At 35.6% G+C, this 18,476-nt stretch overlaps 1 long non-coding RNA gene across 1 annotated transcript in view; it reads left to right on the top strand.

Moving 5' to 3' along the window:
• LOC136290639 (uncharacterized) overlaps positions 1 to 18,061 on the top strand; it is an 89,888-nt gene extending 71,827 nt beyond the window's left edge. Inside the window, exons 4-9 of the long non-coding RNA XR_010721270.1 lie at positions 1,272 to 1,405; positions 2,737 to 2,881; positions 4,868 to 4,912; positions 5,161 to 5,221; positions 17,369 to 17,432; positions 17,654 to 18,061. This is a non-coding gene — a long non-coding RNA (uncharacterized lncRNA). The remainder of the gene's footprint in view (positions 1 to 1,271; positions 1,406 to 2,736; positions 2,882 to 4,867; positions 4,913 to 5,160; positions 5,222 to 17,368; positions 17,433 to 17,653) is intronic.
• Positions 18,062 to 18,476: the final 415 nt, after the last annotated feature.

The following is an 18,476-nucleotide window of genomic DNA, read 5'->3' as shown; positions in this document are numbered from 1 at the left end:
CTCACATCCTATCACTCCTACTCAGAAACAGAATTTTGCTTGTCCAACTCACTAGATCTCTGCAGCCAGCACAGTGTTATGTTATCACAGCAGTAATAGGGTCACTGGATTTTAAAAGCCAAAACAGACACTAAAGACATAATCATGACAGGAAACATGCTTCTTGTATCTTATATGGTGAGAAAAGTATCTTAATGTGCAAAATAAAACAGCATTCCAGTGTTCCTTGCCTCAGAAGTCTGAATTTTTGGATTGTTTCAATACAGAGTAATTTTGCTCTGCCTTCCAGGCCATAACAAGTTTATGCCCAGCTCACTTGTTACTCACATAAAGAAATTCAATTCTCTCTGCTTGCAAATATATATGTTGACTGTATCCTTAACTGTTTTCTTCTCTGAGGGGCCTTCTAGGGAGGAAACAAGACCAGAGTCATAGTGACTGTTCTCTCACATGTCAAACATTCAGTTGCCAGCTTTCTACTGCACTTTTGCCCTGGGAAAAGTGTCATAAAGTTCAGATTCTTTGGGGAAGATCACAGAATATTTGCTTTGCCATACCAGGGTCTACTTCTACATCTTTTGATGAGGCTGTAATTAGATGTGCACTTTTTTCTTCTCTTTTACTTCAATTAAGGTAGGACTATACACATCTTTCTGAGTATGAATCTTACAATATTTTGTATTTCATGTCAGGATCCCAATTTTACATCTCATTTATGAAAAGATCATAGTAAATATGTTATTCCTTGGCCTGTGAATTGATAACAATAACCATAAAACCCACAAATGTCTCTGGGTATTTCTCTTTATCTGGCTCTCCAGAAAAATTTCAATGAGTATTTTTCCATGAATGTATACACATGCTTTTATTGTCTTTCTCATTTCCATTTCTCACAGAATAAAGAGATACAATTAATGATGACTTGCTTCTGTATTTACAAGATTTGGGCTGAACTCTGAGCCTGGAGCTGTTGGGTGCTGAAGATGGTAGCTGAGGAGCAGTGAGAAACACATATACCAGGACTGACTGCTTTTGGATCCCATATGCCTTCTACTTTCCACATCTGTTCTTTTTGTTCTTGTTGAAGTTAAAGAAATGCTTTTTGGTATCCATTGAAAAACTTGAGCATTTTTAACGACAGTTCTTATGGAGATATTAGACTGACTTCATTCACTCACCAGCCAGACATCCTTGAAATAATACCTAACAAATTAAACTTTTATCTTTTAAACTAGAGTAAGACTAATGTGGCATTCTCTTTATATATTCAGATTCTAAAGGAAACAAAACCTTCCTATCTTGCCAAGCAGAAAAATGAGCTCAAGGAGTTCATACTTCTGTGGAATTTTTGCCACTACATCAGGAAATGGTTGCTATGGAGCAAAGGTTGCTGCTAAGAAGACTGGTAAAGTAATGTTTCTTTCCTCCTTCATTTATTTTCTTGAAAGACCCTATGTTTTGCACTTGTTGAAATGGTAGCATTTTTATTTTCTTAAGGAACAAGTATCCCAAAACATGCATAGGACTTGATTCAATGAGAACATCAACCAGCAAGAACTACCTTATTGAAAACCAATGCAAAAATTTCTAAGTAATTTGTAATTTCCACTTAAGTTATGGGGTGTTCTTTCCTCACTATTTCCTCCTAATTCCACCACACTTTCTGCTGTCTATTTGACATCCTAATTTCCTAAATATAAAAGTATTCTTCTTTTCATTTGTTGATCTTCTTTCCTTTCAGTATTAAGTATAATTGCTTATATCCAGCTCCTACTGACAGATGTTGAGACAGTTTCTGATGTAATGAAACTACAAGCTACTTTTTAGCTGTAAGTGTATTATCTGAAAAATGATGACTGTGATACAGCTGTATTACACGCTTGCTATTGTACACAGACCTTTCCAGTGAAATACGGAATATGTTGCAGATATGGAAAAGTTGTTGCTACTTGGAATTCTGACTTCTTATTTTGTTTTGCTTTCTTTTTCTGTCAAACTTTCTGTTGCAAAGATGTTAGTCTTAGTAGGATTTTAATTTAATGTATGTGCATTTTTTCATATTACTAATAATTAATATTTAAATGTGCCTTAGTACATGTAGAAAAAATATATTATAATAATTAATATTTAAATGTGCCTTAGTACATGTAGAAAAATATATTATGAATCAATTAGAGGGGATTATTAATTTGCAATTAAACAAAATCCTCTAATGGATTTAATTCAGCAGAAAATCTGCAAATTTCTGGCCTTTCAGTTTTTAAAAGACTAATTCCAGGATGGAATAAGTTTGTACTCTGATGTGCTCGCTTTCATGGCTCATGCCATGAAAAAATCAGATTAAGAAAACAGAAGCCAATGAAACTAGCACCTTCTAAGGTGAAGAGTAAGACCTCAACTTCCCAGAAGTGTTCTTCTAGTTAGGTCTGTGCACCAAGTAATATGTTTAAAGATGAATGAATGGGACAGTAATTTCTGATAAAGGGAGGTTTTACTTTATTTGCTTATCTGTTTTTTCTCCCTGGCTGCTCTGAGTTACAGGGTGTCAGATATATACAACATATATATCTATATATGAGAATCTAAGGAATTTGCCGCAGCTGGAATTCAGTAGTCGTTGAAAAGAAAGGTTTAATTTCCCAAATAAAAAATTTCAAGATAATAGATGCTCAAGGAGCATTTATCACTTCTTTCCATTTTTCAAACTGCTATTCTAAATTTTTTTTTTTTTCTCAGAGTAACGGCACTATTTGGAAATGTAAAACTGAATGAATACTAGGAAAGCCAATGGTGTAAAGTGGTTGGCATACAGTCAGCAAAACTACCCATCCCTATCAGAAAGCACTGTTCTGACTCCACAGAGGTGCTCTCTTTTGAGCAGGTATGTGGGATGTGAGTACAGAAACAGGGTGTGGATGCCATTCTATCTTAAAAGGTTGTAAATAAAATATTTCACTTCTTATTAGTTCCACAGTATTGTTAATAACAAAAAAAAAATCTTCTTTTATGGATAGATCAATTTTTATTGACATTATGGACTAGTCAGACAGAAAAAAATATTCCTCAAGCTTACAGTAGTCTGTGTGGTTCACTGCTAGAGCTCCAAACCTGGAGTTCACACTGTTGCCATAATTTGCTTAGCATATTTAAAAAATGTAATTACATAATAATTTGAAGTGTAAGATTGTATCCATTTTATAAAAAAAAATCTTTATTATTCAGAATGCATTTTGTTTCCATAATGGTGGGATGTATCTGCATGCATTCACACATAGCATTTGTGTGTGTATGAGAATGGATGTGTTGTGTAGTGTATATATAAATTTTTCTCCAATTAATAAAAACATTTTAAAAATCTGTAAAAATACAAATCTAAATTTAAAAAAATATAAATCTCAGTTGTTCTATGCACCCTTAAAAATGCATTTACATTATAAAATAAGCTTTTCATGCTAAACTTAGCACAAATGAGCTGTAACCATTCCACAAATACAGCACAATCATTAACATCTATATGCACTTCATAACCCTGGTTACTGATATCTACCTCACATTGTAGTCTTGACCTCTTCTTTTCTCCCTCTCACTTTTCCACTCATTAAGTGGCTTCAGAAAATCTTTTCATGAAGCAGTGGTAAATGAATAGCTGATCTTTTGACTTTTTCAAAGTACTTGAAGGATTTGCTGAGATTTATTTTGTCCTTTTTATGACTTTATCATATATGAAATAAAAGAATACATAGCCTTCAAAATATTTCTGGATAGCTCCCTGAGTTTAGACTGCCATCATACACTCTGATTTTAAAACTTGCAAGCTACAATATAAATGTGTATGCATATACAATATTTGTATTGGTCTCAATGTGGAGAAAATATAAAAAGTTTATCAAGATTGATATATGAATTAAAAAAAACCCACAAAACAACACCTTTGCCTGTTTCTCATCGGTGGAAAACATTGTGATAATTCTCAGCCACCAATACGTTTGTTTTATTTTTAATATCTTTTTTTCACAACATTTTGGAAGACTTGTTGCTAATCTATCCCTATACTTAAACGTTTGAGAAAAGGGGGAGAGGTCATGAATCCTATTTCATTTCACATTTTCACAACTCAGCACTTACTGCCTTTTAGGAAAACTCCAACATCCTATTGCTTTTTCTTGCATTTCTCCTTCCAGTTTCATCTCCTTTCTACATCTGAAATTTAAAGTATGTTATTGGCAGAGAGGAGCGTAACTGAATCTTCAGTTTCCTTGGATTTTTAAGGGACAAGTTAGAACCAACTAAGAGAGTCAGGTGAAGGTATCAAGATAAATTTCAGGACTTTTTTTCACTTAACGTCTTGTGGATATTTCTTGGTAAAATGCAGTCCCCAAATTTGTAATGGAGAATTCTGAGGATACATTTTGTGTGTCACCACTGCTCTCTGTAGTCTGTTGAGTGAAATCCTGGGGAAAAATTGTCATAGGCAAAACCCCTTAACCTTCAGATTTTTCTACACTCTTTTCTTTTGAAATATCTAACTCTGTGAAATTAGGGTGTACCCTACTGTGTTGCTGTTCTTTATGCAATGTATCTGAGACGCTTTCTCTGGTATGTTAATTTGGCTAGCTTATCTTTCTTTGCACACTCCTTTGCATCTCATTGTCCATCCATGTCAACAAAGTCTTACAAACTCCTTCATGGAATAATTTGATTATGCTGTAGAATTTGCAGTTTTAAAATCCTTGCAAGTTTTCATGCCTGCATAGTTGAAATTTGCCTTTTAGAATAATACAGTTGTACATCAAAAGTCTTTCTCAAACAAGGATTTTGGATATAATGTCTTTATTTTGTCCCTGCCCTGTGTGTTCTATTTATGAAGGAAGAAGGAAAAGTAGAAGCTTGAAGATTGAAAGGAAACAAAAAGGTCAGCTTCCCAAGTGAAAATAGCTGCTTTATCTTCTGATAAAATAGTTTCTTAAAATATGTAAAATCATTGTAAATATATAAACTTAATAAATTTAAGTAAATAATAAAACAAAATCCTTGAAAAATAGTTTCTAATTTACTGTAATTTATAGATGAATTTGTGTTTACTATAATACAATTTTGTAAACACTAAGGTTGCAAAAATGATTAGTATCTTCTTTTTTTTTTACACTTTAATTCCTATAGAATCCTGCCTCAATGGACCAAAAATAACTTGTCAAGATCAGAGAAAGTCATCTGTCATTAGGTAAATGCAAAATTATTTTAGCTGGTCAACTGGTGAGGAGACTTACTGTAGAGGTTTTGTTTTATTTATAAGTAATACTGCTTAATTCTTGTCCCTGCTTCTGCCTCCCTAAATAACACAAGGTACTCAGGAAGAGTTCAAATCTCTGTGGTGCTGTTTCAGTCAGCCTTATTCTCAGCTAGAACTACAGGGCAGCAGATTATCCCTTTAGTCCTTAGCTGCTTGTGCTGTGTTGGTTGGGCTATGGTTAATTCTCTTTGCAGCAGCCTCTGCATGGGGCTGTGTTTCAGATTTGTGCTGGAAGCAGTTCTGATAATCCAGGTATGTTTTAATTGTTGCCACGTTTACACAGAGTCAAGGCCTTTTCTGCTGCTCTCCCCACCCCACCAGTGAGGCTGGGGGTGCACAAGAAATTGGGAAAGGACATAGTGGAGACAGCTGATCCCAACTGACCAAAGGGGTATCCCACACCACATGGCCCATGCTCAGCATGTAAAATGGGGGATGAAGAAGGAAGGGAGGAACATTTGAAATGATGATATTTGTATTCCTAAGTAACCCTCATGTGAGATGGAGCCCTGCTTTTCTAGGGATGGCTGAACATCTGCCTGCCCATCAGAAGTGGTGAATGAATTCCTTGTTTTGCTGTTTATGTGACTGTGGCTTTTACTTTCCCTATTCAAGTGTCTTTATCTCAGCCCATGAGTTTTTCACTTTTACTTTCCCAATTCTCTCCCCCATCCTGGGGTCAAACCACACTTCTCCACTGGGATTAATGTCTGCAGGTTTTATGTGCAATGCTGCCCACTGCAAATTGAATACATATGAAATGATTCTCTGTATCTGCCTCACAGTCCACTAAACAACCATGAAATCAAATTAGCTTTTCTTCATTACTAACTCAAATCATATTCAAGTGAGAATATTACAGAAAATCATTCCTGATTATCAATTTTCTGACCCATGTACTGTGGTCGAGTTTGGAGCTTTTATGCCGTTGTTTTAGGGTTAGGTTTTTCTGTTTTGTTTTAAAACCATAGTTTCTGATTCAGGTGCATAGTACCTGAGAAAAACTCTAAAACTTCTGCTCTGTCTCCTTTGTTTTATGTATGAGAAAAACTTTGAATCTTTGTAAATTCCTACTCTTTAACCATTCTTTTGTATTTCTTTTTCCTTGCATTATCTTCCATACCTTCCACAAACCATTTCCAGATTTCCTTTTCCAGTGTATCATTTTCATTAGGAGTGATCTGAAAGCAGGAGAGCTTGTAAAGAAAAAATGTTTCCTCTTCTTTGACCTCTCTTCCTGTCTTTTAATTTATGTAGGTATTTAATGTGTATTTTCCATTTTGCCAGAGAATACATTAAAAAAAAAATCCTGTTGTCTGGCATATTAAAGGATGCAGCAAATGATGACCTTGCATGAAGGCCTAGTAGGTTTCAAGTAAACAGGTAGTGACATTTCACTCACTGGTGTTTATTATTTACTTTATTTCAAGTGCCAGCACAAAGGTAAGGGAGATAATTCTTTCATTGACTGAATACTGCACCAAGAAGGGATTTCTGTAAATAATAACTTGCATAGAAAACAATGTACTGCTATCAATCTCAAATACGTATAGCTTTCTAACATCCACTATCAAAGCTTTTATATTTTCCTGGAGAAACACACATGAACACAGGCACAGATTAGCTTGGGAATGGATGGAGAAAGGAGTGGAAAATGAATGATTTATGTGGTACCCAGCTGGGTTCTGCCAGACAATTTGTCTTTTTTTTTTTTTTTTTTTTTTTTTTTTTTTGATTGGTGATTTATTCATTTTCTGAAAAGAAAAATTAAAAAAAAAAGGGGGGGTTGGGGAGGGGTAGGTATATCTTGCTGCATTTCCAAAGAAAAACCCTGCTCAGTTTCAAGCTGTACATCCACGTGTTTCAATACCTGGGAGAGAAAGGCTCAGGTAAGATTCTCGTGCCAAGTGCAGGTGCCCAGGAGCTGACAGAGGAGCTGCAGGGAGTGCCTCTGAGAGAAAAGACCAGGGGCTACCACGTGTCAGACTCAGCCCAACCCAACCACAGAGCACAACTGAGCCCTTTAGTCACACTCATGGCACTTTTTGGAAGGAGTATTCACCAGAAAGAGAGAGGTAGAGAGAACAAAAAAGACTCTGATGAAGGTCAACATCAGATGAGGGGAAAGACACAACAGACCAACAAAATTAATTTAAATTTCTCCAGGTCGAGTCTGTGCTGACCACAGCAAGAGCTGGTAAGCATTTTTCCTGCCATTATCCTGATCACAGGATCTCTCCTTCATGTTCTATTTTTAACCCTCTCCCACAGAGAGAGGAGAGTGAGTGAGTTAGATGGGTACTTGGCTGGTAGCCTTGGTGGTCATGCACTCACATTAGAGAACAGCGTGGAACAAAAGCAGTTGCAGAAATATGAAAATTGCAAAAGAAGCTGGAATTTGCCCCATTACCTATTTCTCCATGGATCAGCAATCCAAGGCATCAATTGCAGTTTATCAGATTTACAGGTTCTTGCTGACTGTTTTTGGATAAAACAATAGGATTGATAGATATCACCACTGGATGAGATAATGTACACAATTTTGTCCTCCAGAGAACTTCTCAGTAATTTTGATGCACTGACCAAGCCAAATATTTTTGGCAGTTTAAAGAAGGGCCAGCACATCAACTCAGTGCCCATTCTGGATGTCTTTATTATTATAAACTTATTGATCCCCCAGGAAGATCCCACAAGGGGAGTTGCAGCTGCCTTAACAACTCTACACCACTCTCAGCTTCCACATTTCCACACTGTGTTGCTTAGTGAACACTCTCTCTCTAGGATTTTATGGTAATAAGTAAGTTTCTAAGAGTCTTTTGTTAAGTAAGACCCCAATAATAGGGCAAATAATGTAAATGTCATGATATTTTAGTCACTACTTTTTAAATATTGGTGCAATAGATTTTCATTTCTCTGTAATAGATAAAATGCAATTGTGCTGCCAATTTTTAGATTCAATTAATAAAAGCTATAAAAATTAAGTTAAGTAAACATATGGTTCTTTTCAGCTGTCTTCCATGCAAATAGCAAGCAGAAATATTTATTTCTTTTCCAAGATATTAAATTTCTGTTGGCCAAATTGTGCCTATGGGTATAACCATGCTGAGGTTGTTTAAAGTATGTTTTTATTTTCTGTAATGATTGATGTGTTAGGGAATCTCAGGAAACTTGCCTGAAGGAATTTTTCTTTATAGCAATAGGAACAAACCCCTATTCATTGAAACGACAGGCCAGAACAATTTTCAGGCTCTAAAGAACATTATAAATTAATGGAACTCCTAAATAGGGATCAGAGTTATTTTGTTTCTAAAATTATTTGCTTGGATTTCTCATTAATTAAAAATGATTTCAAGTATGAAAGTAGATAAAATTTATCCTGTACTAATCAACACATATTGCCTGCCTATGGCACTAACATTATGCTGATGCACTCCGTGAGAGTGGTCTGAAATCAATATAAAAGCACTTAAAGCAATGTTCATAGCCTTCAGCTGTGATGTTTTCAGGCTGTTAGCTTTTTTAACAAAGCTCACAAATTGTACAAAGATAAAAATTTAAACAATGTAGATTTTCAGGGAAGGAAAATAGAATATTATTAGGACTGAAGGTTTTTGTTATTCATCTGTTATGGCAAATTACATTTTTTTGTGCAAGAGGGTAATTATGGAAAACACTTAAGTTTCTTGGGTTCATACATTTGGGGTATACTTAATTTGTAAATAGATTTGATTTTCTTGTTAATATAAACATTCAGATTGATGATTTTTTGTTTGATTCTTTACCATTTTTGACCAAAAGTATTTTTATTTAGACTATAAGGCTTCTATGATCAGTATCATGCCTTCACATATTTTTGTATTATTATGATCTTATATGGATGAGATCTTCTGAATTCACTTGTAAGATCTTACTGTGTAAGATCAATTACACAGTAATTGTCTCTTAGAAAGTTCTGGCTTCCTGTTACCGGGGAAAGATTTTCTTTGCATGTTAGATTTTAATTTCCACAGAAAAATAGGATAATGTACAACAAAAATGCTAATAATTTAAGTGATGCTACTTTAAACACTGGAAAAATTCTAACTTCTTGAGGAGGTGATGCTCTCTGATTTATAAATGTTTCAATTTATTGGAAAAAACTCAATAAAGCCTCAAAACAAAAGACCCACCACGCAGGAAATAACACTCCAGTACCCAAAAGTTCAGTAATTTATTGTAAATGACTTTTCTTGGAAAAATGAAATGATTCCAGGACATATTGTGTTTGACATGACTAAGAAATATCTATACCCCAAAACCCCCAAAAGAGTTAGAGGTGATGCAGCCTTTCATCGGGACCCAGAAGAGTGCAGAACAATTGCACATCTCCTTTTTGTTTACCCTTCAAAATGTTAACAGATTTGACTGGGATTTAAATATTTAGAGTAGAAATTAAATTTTTATAGTACCTATGGGGACTGTGGGGAAACATGTATTAGCAAACTTACAGTAAAAACAGCTTTAGAAGACAAGTGACATTTAGTTCATATGAGGCAGCATATGCTTTGTCGCCTTTCTTCAGCTGTGGAAATGTCCAGGCTTTGGCTCTGTTCCCACAAGATCGTGACTATCCTCAACTCCAAGTCCTGCTCTCCCTGTTTACTGACAAGTATATCTGGAGACCTCTCATTTATCAGGACAGTTGCCACTGATTCTCATCATTGCAGGGTAGCAGAATTGGGCATTTACATTGCAGGGCAGGGTCCTTCAAAAGATGCAGTGTGAGACCCTAAATTTGCCATTCACTTGAAACAGCAAACTCCCACCAAAGAAAGCAGCACACATCTTCGTAATTTTTTCTTGGTATAATTGCTGAATCTTGTAAATTTTTTGTCCCTCTTGCATGATAACTTGCCTATTTAGATCAAAAGCTGTGTAAAATAGAAAAAATAGGCATATGAATGCTGGAGTGAGAACATGTCAAGGCATACAGCTGTATGGATGAGACCAACCATGACTTGTTTTTGAAGGCAAGGCCTTCTGGAGCTCACTTGAGTACAAGGCTGTGAACAAACTGACACCTCACACCGGGGTGCAGAGCTGTCCCTCAGAAAATTCTCTTTCCCCAGCTATACCTTCACCAGTGTGCTACCCCTATCTCTACATTTTGGAACAGTATTCAGCTTCAGAGAAGCTAAGGCGTTGAAGCATCAATTCTGTCTAGACCATATGCTGGGAAAAAAAATAAAATTAAATAAAATAAAAAACTCAGGAAAAGACAGATGGCATGTTATCCCCAGGACCTGAAACAAGCCAGCCAGGCACACTGCAGCTCATACATGTTAAGGTGGTTTCTTCATTAAACTACAAATTAGTGATTCATAATGAACAAATTTACTAAAAAATTTCATTTATCTTGATGAATTTGCCAAATAATATATAAGCATAACAATGATCAGAAAGCATATAAATAAATCATACTACTGTTGGGGACTACTTTGGTTGCTAGGCTCTCTTAAGCCTCTCAGATACTTAAATCATATTATTAGCAGTTTTGTTAAACATGTCCATATTTTCAGTTAATGAGGTTACTTTTATCCTTAAAAGTGACATCATCACTGTTGAGTTGTAGCATCAGATAAAGATCAATGCTACCTACAGCTGAATCATTAACAGTCTGGTTAAATATTATGAGGCAAATTCTATCAAGAGGTTAGTCACTCAGGCTTTTGAGTAGGGACAACTTGGGACTTGGTGCTTCTGTGGAGTATGGTATTAGAGTAGGGCTACCATTTGTGCCAATGTTTGGAGAAGTTATTTATCATTTCTACAAATATTTTATTGTAAAGAATACAGAAAAGTAAGTATTGTGTTGATTTTCATGGATATTAGTGCTTTATGAATATTGCAGCCTTACTGCATAGAATCACAACACATACGAACATTGAGAGCTGCTCCTTTTCAAGAAGAGAGAACTGAGGCATCTATTGACAAAGGCCAAAACTATTAAGTGGCATCCAAACTTCCCATGCTTAGTTTGATAAAACTACTCTTGTGTTGCTGGGCATTGGAGGCTTTTTCCTTGGGTTTTAATTTTATTTTTCTCCTCTACCACGTTAATAAATCTGCAGTACTGTATGTGTTCGAAATTGACGCTGTTGGCATTTAGATGCAGTTATGAATACTCACTAATTCTACAAATGTAGTTCCAGTTATCTCCTGCTGGGCATATAGAAAAGGAGGACAACACGACTATTGATAAAAATTCTTGTTCCACTTGCCCAGCATCCTGCTCATGGATAAGGTTTCTGTCTAGTTGTCTATAGTAATATTTTCCTAATTGCAAAATAGCCTCATTTGTTCCTCCATTGTGAATTCCTTGTTTTTCAGTCACAGAAATGACTGAATAGAGCTTAGATAATTTTCTAGTGTATAATACACATTCAAAACATGCAGTTTTTATGAACTCATATCTGAGTATTTAAATTGTAATTAAACCTTTAGAGATAGCCAAATATTGCAATTGAAAAGCATTTCTCAAAAATGATATCGAGTCACCTCCTGGATATAAATGATATAAGTAAGACCATTATCATCTAGAAAACTACATGATAAGCTGGAAAGAAGGACAAGAGGAAACAAAGTATTAAAGAACAGATGAAGGAAAGAACAATTACAGTTTTTAAACAATTTTTTAAAGAAGAATTGACTGATGCACTGTCTGTGCTTATTTTCTGCATTAATATGCATCAGCAGTTTGTATTTAGGCAGCTCTACTTCATGGCAGAGGTTGAAGCTAGCTGAAAATGAAGAAGTAAACAAATGAATTCAGTTAACTAAGGGATTTGAATAATGTCATTATTTATCAAATAATTTATTTGACAAATAGTATTTTGACTGTTGCAGAATTGGTTGACAGTATTTTTTGAATAAATTAGTCAATGAAAAATGATAAAGATTCAATGAATAATGTATTTGATAAATAATATTTAGCAAGCTCAACTGTACATACAATCTTGTTTTCCAAATCCTGTATTAAGCAGAAAGTAGTCAATTTTTATTCCCCTAGCTTCCCCAGCTCCCAGTTCTCCTATGGCCAAGTGAGAAATGCTGGTTTTGGTTCTTGCAATACTGTTCCTCAAGTTGTACAGGAATGAAACTGAAAATTAGGTACTTGTCCTAGAAAAAAACATATTTCATAGAAATCATGACATTAAAGACAAGAAAGGCTTCATCTTTTTTTAGTATGACAAGTTTTGGTAGTGCTCCACATTTAAACATAATGGAAGTTTCTCCTTAAAATCTAAATCCAATTTTAATTGCACCACTTCTACCATTCTATTTGGTATAATGATGATTGGAGACATGCTTTACTAAAAGCATTATTTCTTATCAAAGATGCCACTACAAACTAGAAACGAGGACTACATGCAAAATCCTGATATTTAAAAGCTACTTTACTTGCAATTGACATTTTTAATATTTCTAATGCAGTAGAGTTTTGAGCTGCTTCAGTTGAGTAAGTGATGAACTTCCATTACACTGTTCTGTGTATGTATCCCTTCTTCCTGTAACTGGCAATAACAACCTTTGATTCTGTCAAGATTTTTAGGACCAACTCTAGAAAAAATAAGTCCAAAATGAAGATGATGGTGGTTATTGAAATCATCTGTCATTCTATTTTCTTTCTCTGTGAAATATTTCAAATATTTTTAAAAGACATTTTAAAATCAGCTCCAAAGGAACACTATTTAATGACCTTATGTTGCGGGTCAGCATATCTGGCTGAATTTTTTTTTTCCCCTTACCAGGAAAAGGGGGTAGACGTCCTAGTTAGTGCCTGGAGGCATGGAAGATATGAATTCAGGAAGAGATGTAGATCATAAGAAGAAAACAAATGTCAAGGCTGAGAAGCCACCTGGCCCTGCAGAACTTGAAAGGAAAGAGCTGGCACAGCAGCAGCAGTTCTGTCTGTATGGGGCCTTAGGCACCAGCTGCTCCTTACTGTCTACTCTACCTCACTCTACCTCATGTTTTAATTTCTCTGAATATTGAAATACTTGATAAAGTGTTTTTTACCTGATACAGAGGCTTTTGATATAGGACAGGACAGAATGGAGAAATGGAAATTTCTAACAGCAGTGGTTAGAGACAAAAAGGTGGTTTAGAGGCCTTTGCCTGCCTTCCTGGGTGTCTGGTTTTCGCAGCAGCTCCCTGTGGGCTGCTTGAGACCCTGCAGAATTTTCTATCTTGTTTTTCATTCACATCTGTTTAGGAAGCAATTGTATGTGTAGGAACATGTAATGGTACCACTGGATGTAATATGACTGACATGATGAAAGTTTCCAGAGGAGTAAACAGTTTGTGTCGTCCTATACAGAAGGAGTTCAGTTCTGACATTAACTGTGAAGAGTGAAATTGTATAAAAAACAATTGCCAAAAAAAGGAGTATATATTGCTGCACTGTAGTGATATAAACAGGATTAAATACTGCCTTCGTTGCAGTCAATGAGAGATTTATGCTTGATTTAGTAGTCAGGAGGTCATCACTCACAGAACTAAATCAGATGTTAAAATAAGCTTTGGTCCTTTGTTTTCAGCAAACATTCTAACCATCATCTAAGTCAGATTAAAAAAAAAAATTGATAGCATGTCTTTAAACATCTGCTTGGATAGTTTAACTGTTAGTACATAATCATGTTTTAGTATTCCAGAGTAGCAAATGTGGAGTGAAAGATCCCAATAGCAAGAACTCTAATTTCTTTGTGATACATAGAAGTATATTTTACCATTTTCTTTATGCTAGCTTAACCAAAAAAGTGAACAAACAAAACTAGATATTCAAATGCAACACTCCAAAATCATCTATCAAAACTTTTCCTTTAATCCTTAATCTGTAAACTATGCTGCTTCAGGAAGCAGTTAACAGACTGGGTGCCATTAGCCTGTGTGTTGTTACATCTTAAGCAATACTGGTATATCAAATATCCAATCTTGAGGACAAAAAAGAGACACCACAGTTTTAATTTGCTTTGTTATTTTTGTTGAAGCTACAGGGTTAGGAAGCCTGTTTATTTCAGGGAAGAATTTAGGGATTTAAAATAAAACCTCCTTAAACTTGGTGTCTTAATAACTGAGTGCATTCACATGCCATCACTAATTTAACCACAGGTAGTCTGCCTTCTAACTGTCATGTTGTGTTTTTAGGATAAGGTATAAGATTTTAGACAAGTGTGTTTTTCTCATGTTCAGCTACAATCTTACTGAAATTTAAAAACAAAGTAATGGATACAAGCCATTGCAAGCTATTTTGCACACACACACACATATACATACATACATACATATATATACATATATACATATATATATACATACATATATATATACACACATATATATATACACACACATATATATACATATTTTATCTATATATAGATATATACTATCTATATATATATACATATATATAGATATATATAGTATATGTGCCTCTGCCAGACAGCAGCATGTATGAAGCAGGAAATGTGCTTTCGTAGGCTTGTCACAAAAACACATGCAAACACACACAAAATAGACATTAGTTTTCACAATGAGTCAGAGATTTTCCTGTTAAAATCTATGTCAAAACTTCTACTAAATTCAGTTCTGCCAGAGCAGAACACTGAAAGACAGATACAGTTCCAGAACACATTTCAACATATTTGCTGTTTCTGTTGCATTTTCCTCCTCATGATTCTGCACTTTTGATTACAAAGATCCACTGATGTTTTCTCTCAGTTGGATCAGAAAATCATCCTGTTAATGAGAAAAGTAATTTTGAGCTGTTCAAGCATAGTTTTCAGCAATACTGCTCTGACCTTTTTAAAATTATACTAGTAGAGTTTGTGCCCTGACTGTGCTCTGCCACATTCAATTTGTTTTACACACAGGGTGATGAGAGAGCATTAAGAAGCAGATATGAAAGTTTGTGAGTGTCAAGACCAAAAAAAGAGAGAGAAAAGTAAGTGATTTAATTCAGGAAGGTTCAAAGTAGTGAAGGGCAAAGCATAGACTTAATCAAATGGAAAGAGCAAGAAAAAAATAGGAGAAGATTATGGAAGTCAGAGAGGCTACATTTAATTTAAGATGACAAACTAGCTCTCACTGTAAATTTACACGATGTAAAATTTACATGTAAATACATGTACAAAGTAATATTTAAAGAAATACATAAGTGCATACAAAGGTAAATAAAAATATTGACTTTAAAATATTTACACTAAACAACTTTGTGCAAGAAGAGGGAAAAGAGTGAGTGGCACACAGCATGCTTCGCATTTGTCATAGTGAAGATGAGCAGAGAAATGCATGTTATCAGGGTGTCTGTTGATATCCATGCAAAACCATTGTTTCATAGGAACAAATGAGAAACATAATTACAAAAGGGGCTTAGGACTGTGCCTCTGGGAAAGTCCAAGGGTTGATTTAACCACATTGCAATATAAAATTGAAGAAAAAATTCAATACAATTACTTTGCTATTTCAAGGCAAAACCCCTAGATTTTATTACATTGAAAGGAAAAGAATGCCAGGGTCGCTGTGCTGGTAAACAGAACACTTTCTGGAGTACCTGCTGCCACTCTGAGTGAACATGAACTCCCCTATTTATATACTCAATAAAATGCAAATTTTATTGAGCAAAACCAGCAATACACAAAAGTGGAGTCCTTCTACTTTCTGCAAAAACCCAGCAATGAATCTCAATACCTTCAGGTATCAATCCTACTCTCATCTACCAATGAAATATCAGCCCTTTCCAATGTGAGTTTTTGAACTGGAGGTGCCCTCATACTGTCTATTGTTGGTCAAAGTGATTTTGATAAGTTTAATTCAAACCTATCATCCTAAAACATCCTGAGCTCAGTGTGCTGGTTTTGGCCAGAGTAGAGCCAACTTTCCTCCCAGTGGCTGCTATGGGGCTGTGTTTTGGATTTTTGCTGAACACAGGGGTGATAACATAGAGATGTTCTCGTTCTTGCTGAGCAAGGATTGCACAGAGCCAAGGCCTTTTCTGCTTTCATATGGCCACACTGGTGAGGAAGTTGAGGGTTTGTGGGAGGTTGGGAAGAGACTCAGCCAGGACAGGTGACCCCAATTGACCAAAGGGACATTCCCACACCATAGAACATCATGTTCAGTATATGAAGTGGGGGGAAGAAGGAAGAAGGGGAGGATATTTAGAGTGATGGTGTTTGTGTGCCCAGGTAACCTTTACATGTGATGGGTTCCTGCTCTCCTGGAGATGGCTCCACAACTGCCTGCCCATGGGAAGCAGTCAATCAATCCCTTGTTTTGCTTTGCTTCTGTATCTCAACCCACAAGTACCTTTTACCCTTCCAATTCTCTCACAGTTCCTACTGGTGAGGGCAGTGAGCAAGTGTCTGAGTGGGGTTGGCTGCTGGCTGGGGTTAAACCATTACAGCACAGCAGACCTACTCATTAGCTACACACTAGAAAATAGATCTGGTCTGTGGTCTATTATATGTATACGTGTTAAAGGGAAAAGCTCATGCAATCACTGTGATATCTTAAGATTTAAGAAATAGAAGACACATACATTGACAGCTTTCTTGCTTTTCCTACCGATGTATGTCTAGAATCACAAAGAGATTAATTTGCTACTTCAAATAACCTGTAAAATAACCACAAGGTATGTTTATAAAGTTTATGAAAATATGTTTCTTCCATTTGCAGCTGAGAGCGCTCCTGTTTTTTCTGATGGAGTTTATTCTAGTGGTAAGGGATTTTAAATAGGTTATTAATAAAAGCATGAAACACAGGCCTTTTGAATTAACACAGATTGCCACATTCAGATATATATTATGACAGTTGTAATTTTTTTCTATTTTATTCATGTTACCCAAGGCAGTTTAGACCATTTCAATTCTGAATACTAAGAGGTAGCAGAACAGAGGTGAACAATGTATTTCTAGGCCAATCTAGAGAGGCACTGCAGACGTGATACCCAGTATTTTGTTTTCTTGCATTGTATCTCTGGGCTAGACTGGGAGATGTCATAACTACCAAGCTAAGGTAGATGTTTATGCTCCCCAGGTTCCCTCTGCAAGCATCTGGAGAGAGGAAGATCCTTTAAAGGTTAAGCCAAGGAAGTCTATATGTAAGTTCATTATTAATACAGTAAGTATCTCAAATGAATTGAAAAACACTAGGGAAAGAACTCAGCTTTTTAGTTTGGGTACCCAAAGTCAGATGATATGAAAGCCCTTGCATTAAGCCACTTTAAAACATTGTCACTGCTTCCCTTTTAAGGCATGGGCAGCAAAAGCACACTACAAATGCAATTTATGTGATCTTAACAGCAATATCTTTCTCCTCCAGCTCCAACTGTACTCCTCTAATACTGCTGAGAGCACTTCCAAAGTTTGAACTGCATGTTGATGTTGGAGATATTCAAAAGCCATCTGGACATGGTCCATCATCTCCTCTTCAGCTGAGCCTGCTTGAATGGGGGATTTAGGAGCTGGACAAGTTGACTCCCGGAGGTCTCTTTTCAACCTCAAACATTTTGTAATTCTGTGATTCTTAATTTCATGGAAATACTTCTGGTGCAATTTTAGATATTGTTAATAAAATTTTTGATTAAATATTTAAAAAATTGCCTGAAGACTCATGAAGGTCTCCTCTGGAATCCAAAAGACTGAAAAAAGGTCCTGAAAAAAGAGCATTGTTTCACCTATGTTTTGCTGCTAACTGCAGTCCATTAAGGATAGATGATGTCTACATCTACTGAAGGGAAATGAATAAATGAATTGCAGGTGCATCTTGATCGCTCCTAATTTGTTCCTCATTTATGTCCTTTTCCTTTGGCGCTTTTTTTTTTTTTTTTTTTTTTGTATTAAACCCGTGAACAGTTGTATTAAAAAAAATTAGGTAGAGCTGGAAAAGTTAGAAAGGTCAGAACACAAAGCAAGCAGCTTCTTGCAGAAACAGAAATATGTTATTTATCCTGTTGTGCAGCACCACAGGAGTGCTTTCAGTGGAAGAAAATGTTCATATTGAAAATTTGGAGGCAAAATCAGAACTGGTAGGAAGATCATGCTTTTACCAATTTAATGATCATACATTCAGAAAAAGTTTAGAGTTCTGATTAACAGAATTACTGTGAAAATGGAAGCTATCACTGGAAAGAACAGTCAAATGT

This window comes from Chamaea fasciata, unplaced genomic scaffold (genome assembly GCF_029207755.1).
Source record: "Chamaea fasciata isolate MVZ Bird 193981 ecotype frontalis unplaced genomic scaffold, bChaFas1.0.hap1 SCAF_6, whole genome shotgun sequence".
Lineage (NCBI taxonomy): Eukaryota > Metazoa > Chordata > Aves > Passeriformes > Sylviidae > Chamaea > Chamaea fasciata.
This window is presented reverse-complemented; position numbering and strand designations above follow the sequence as displayed.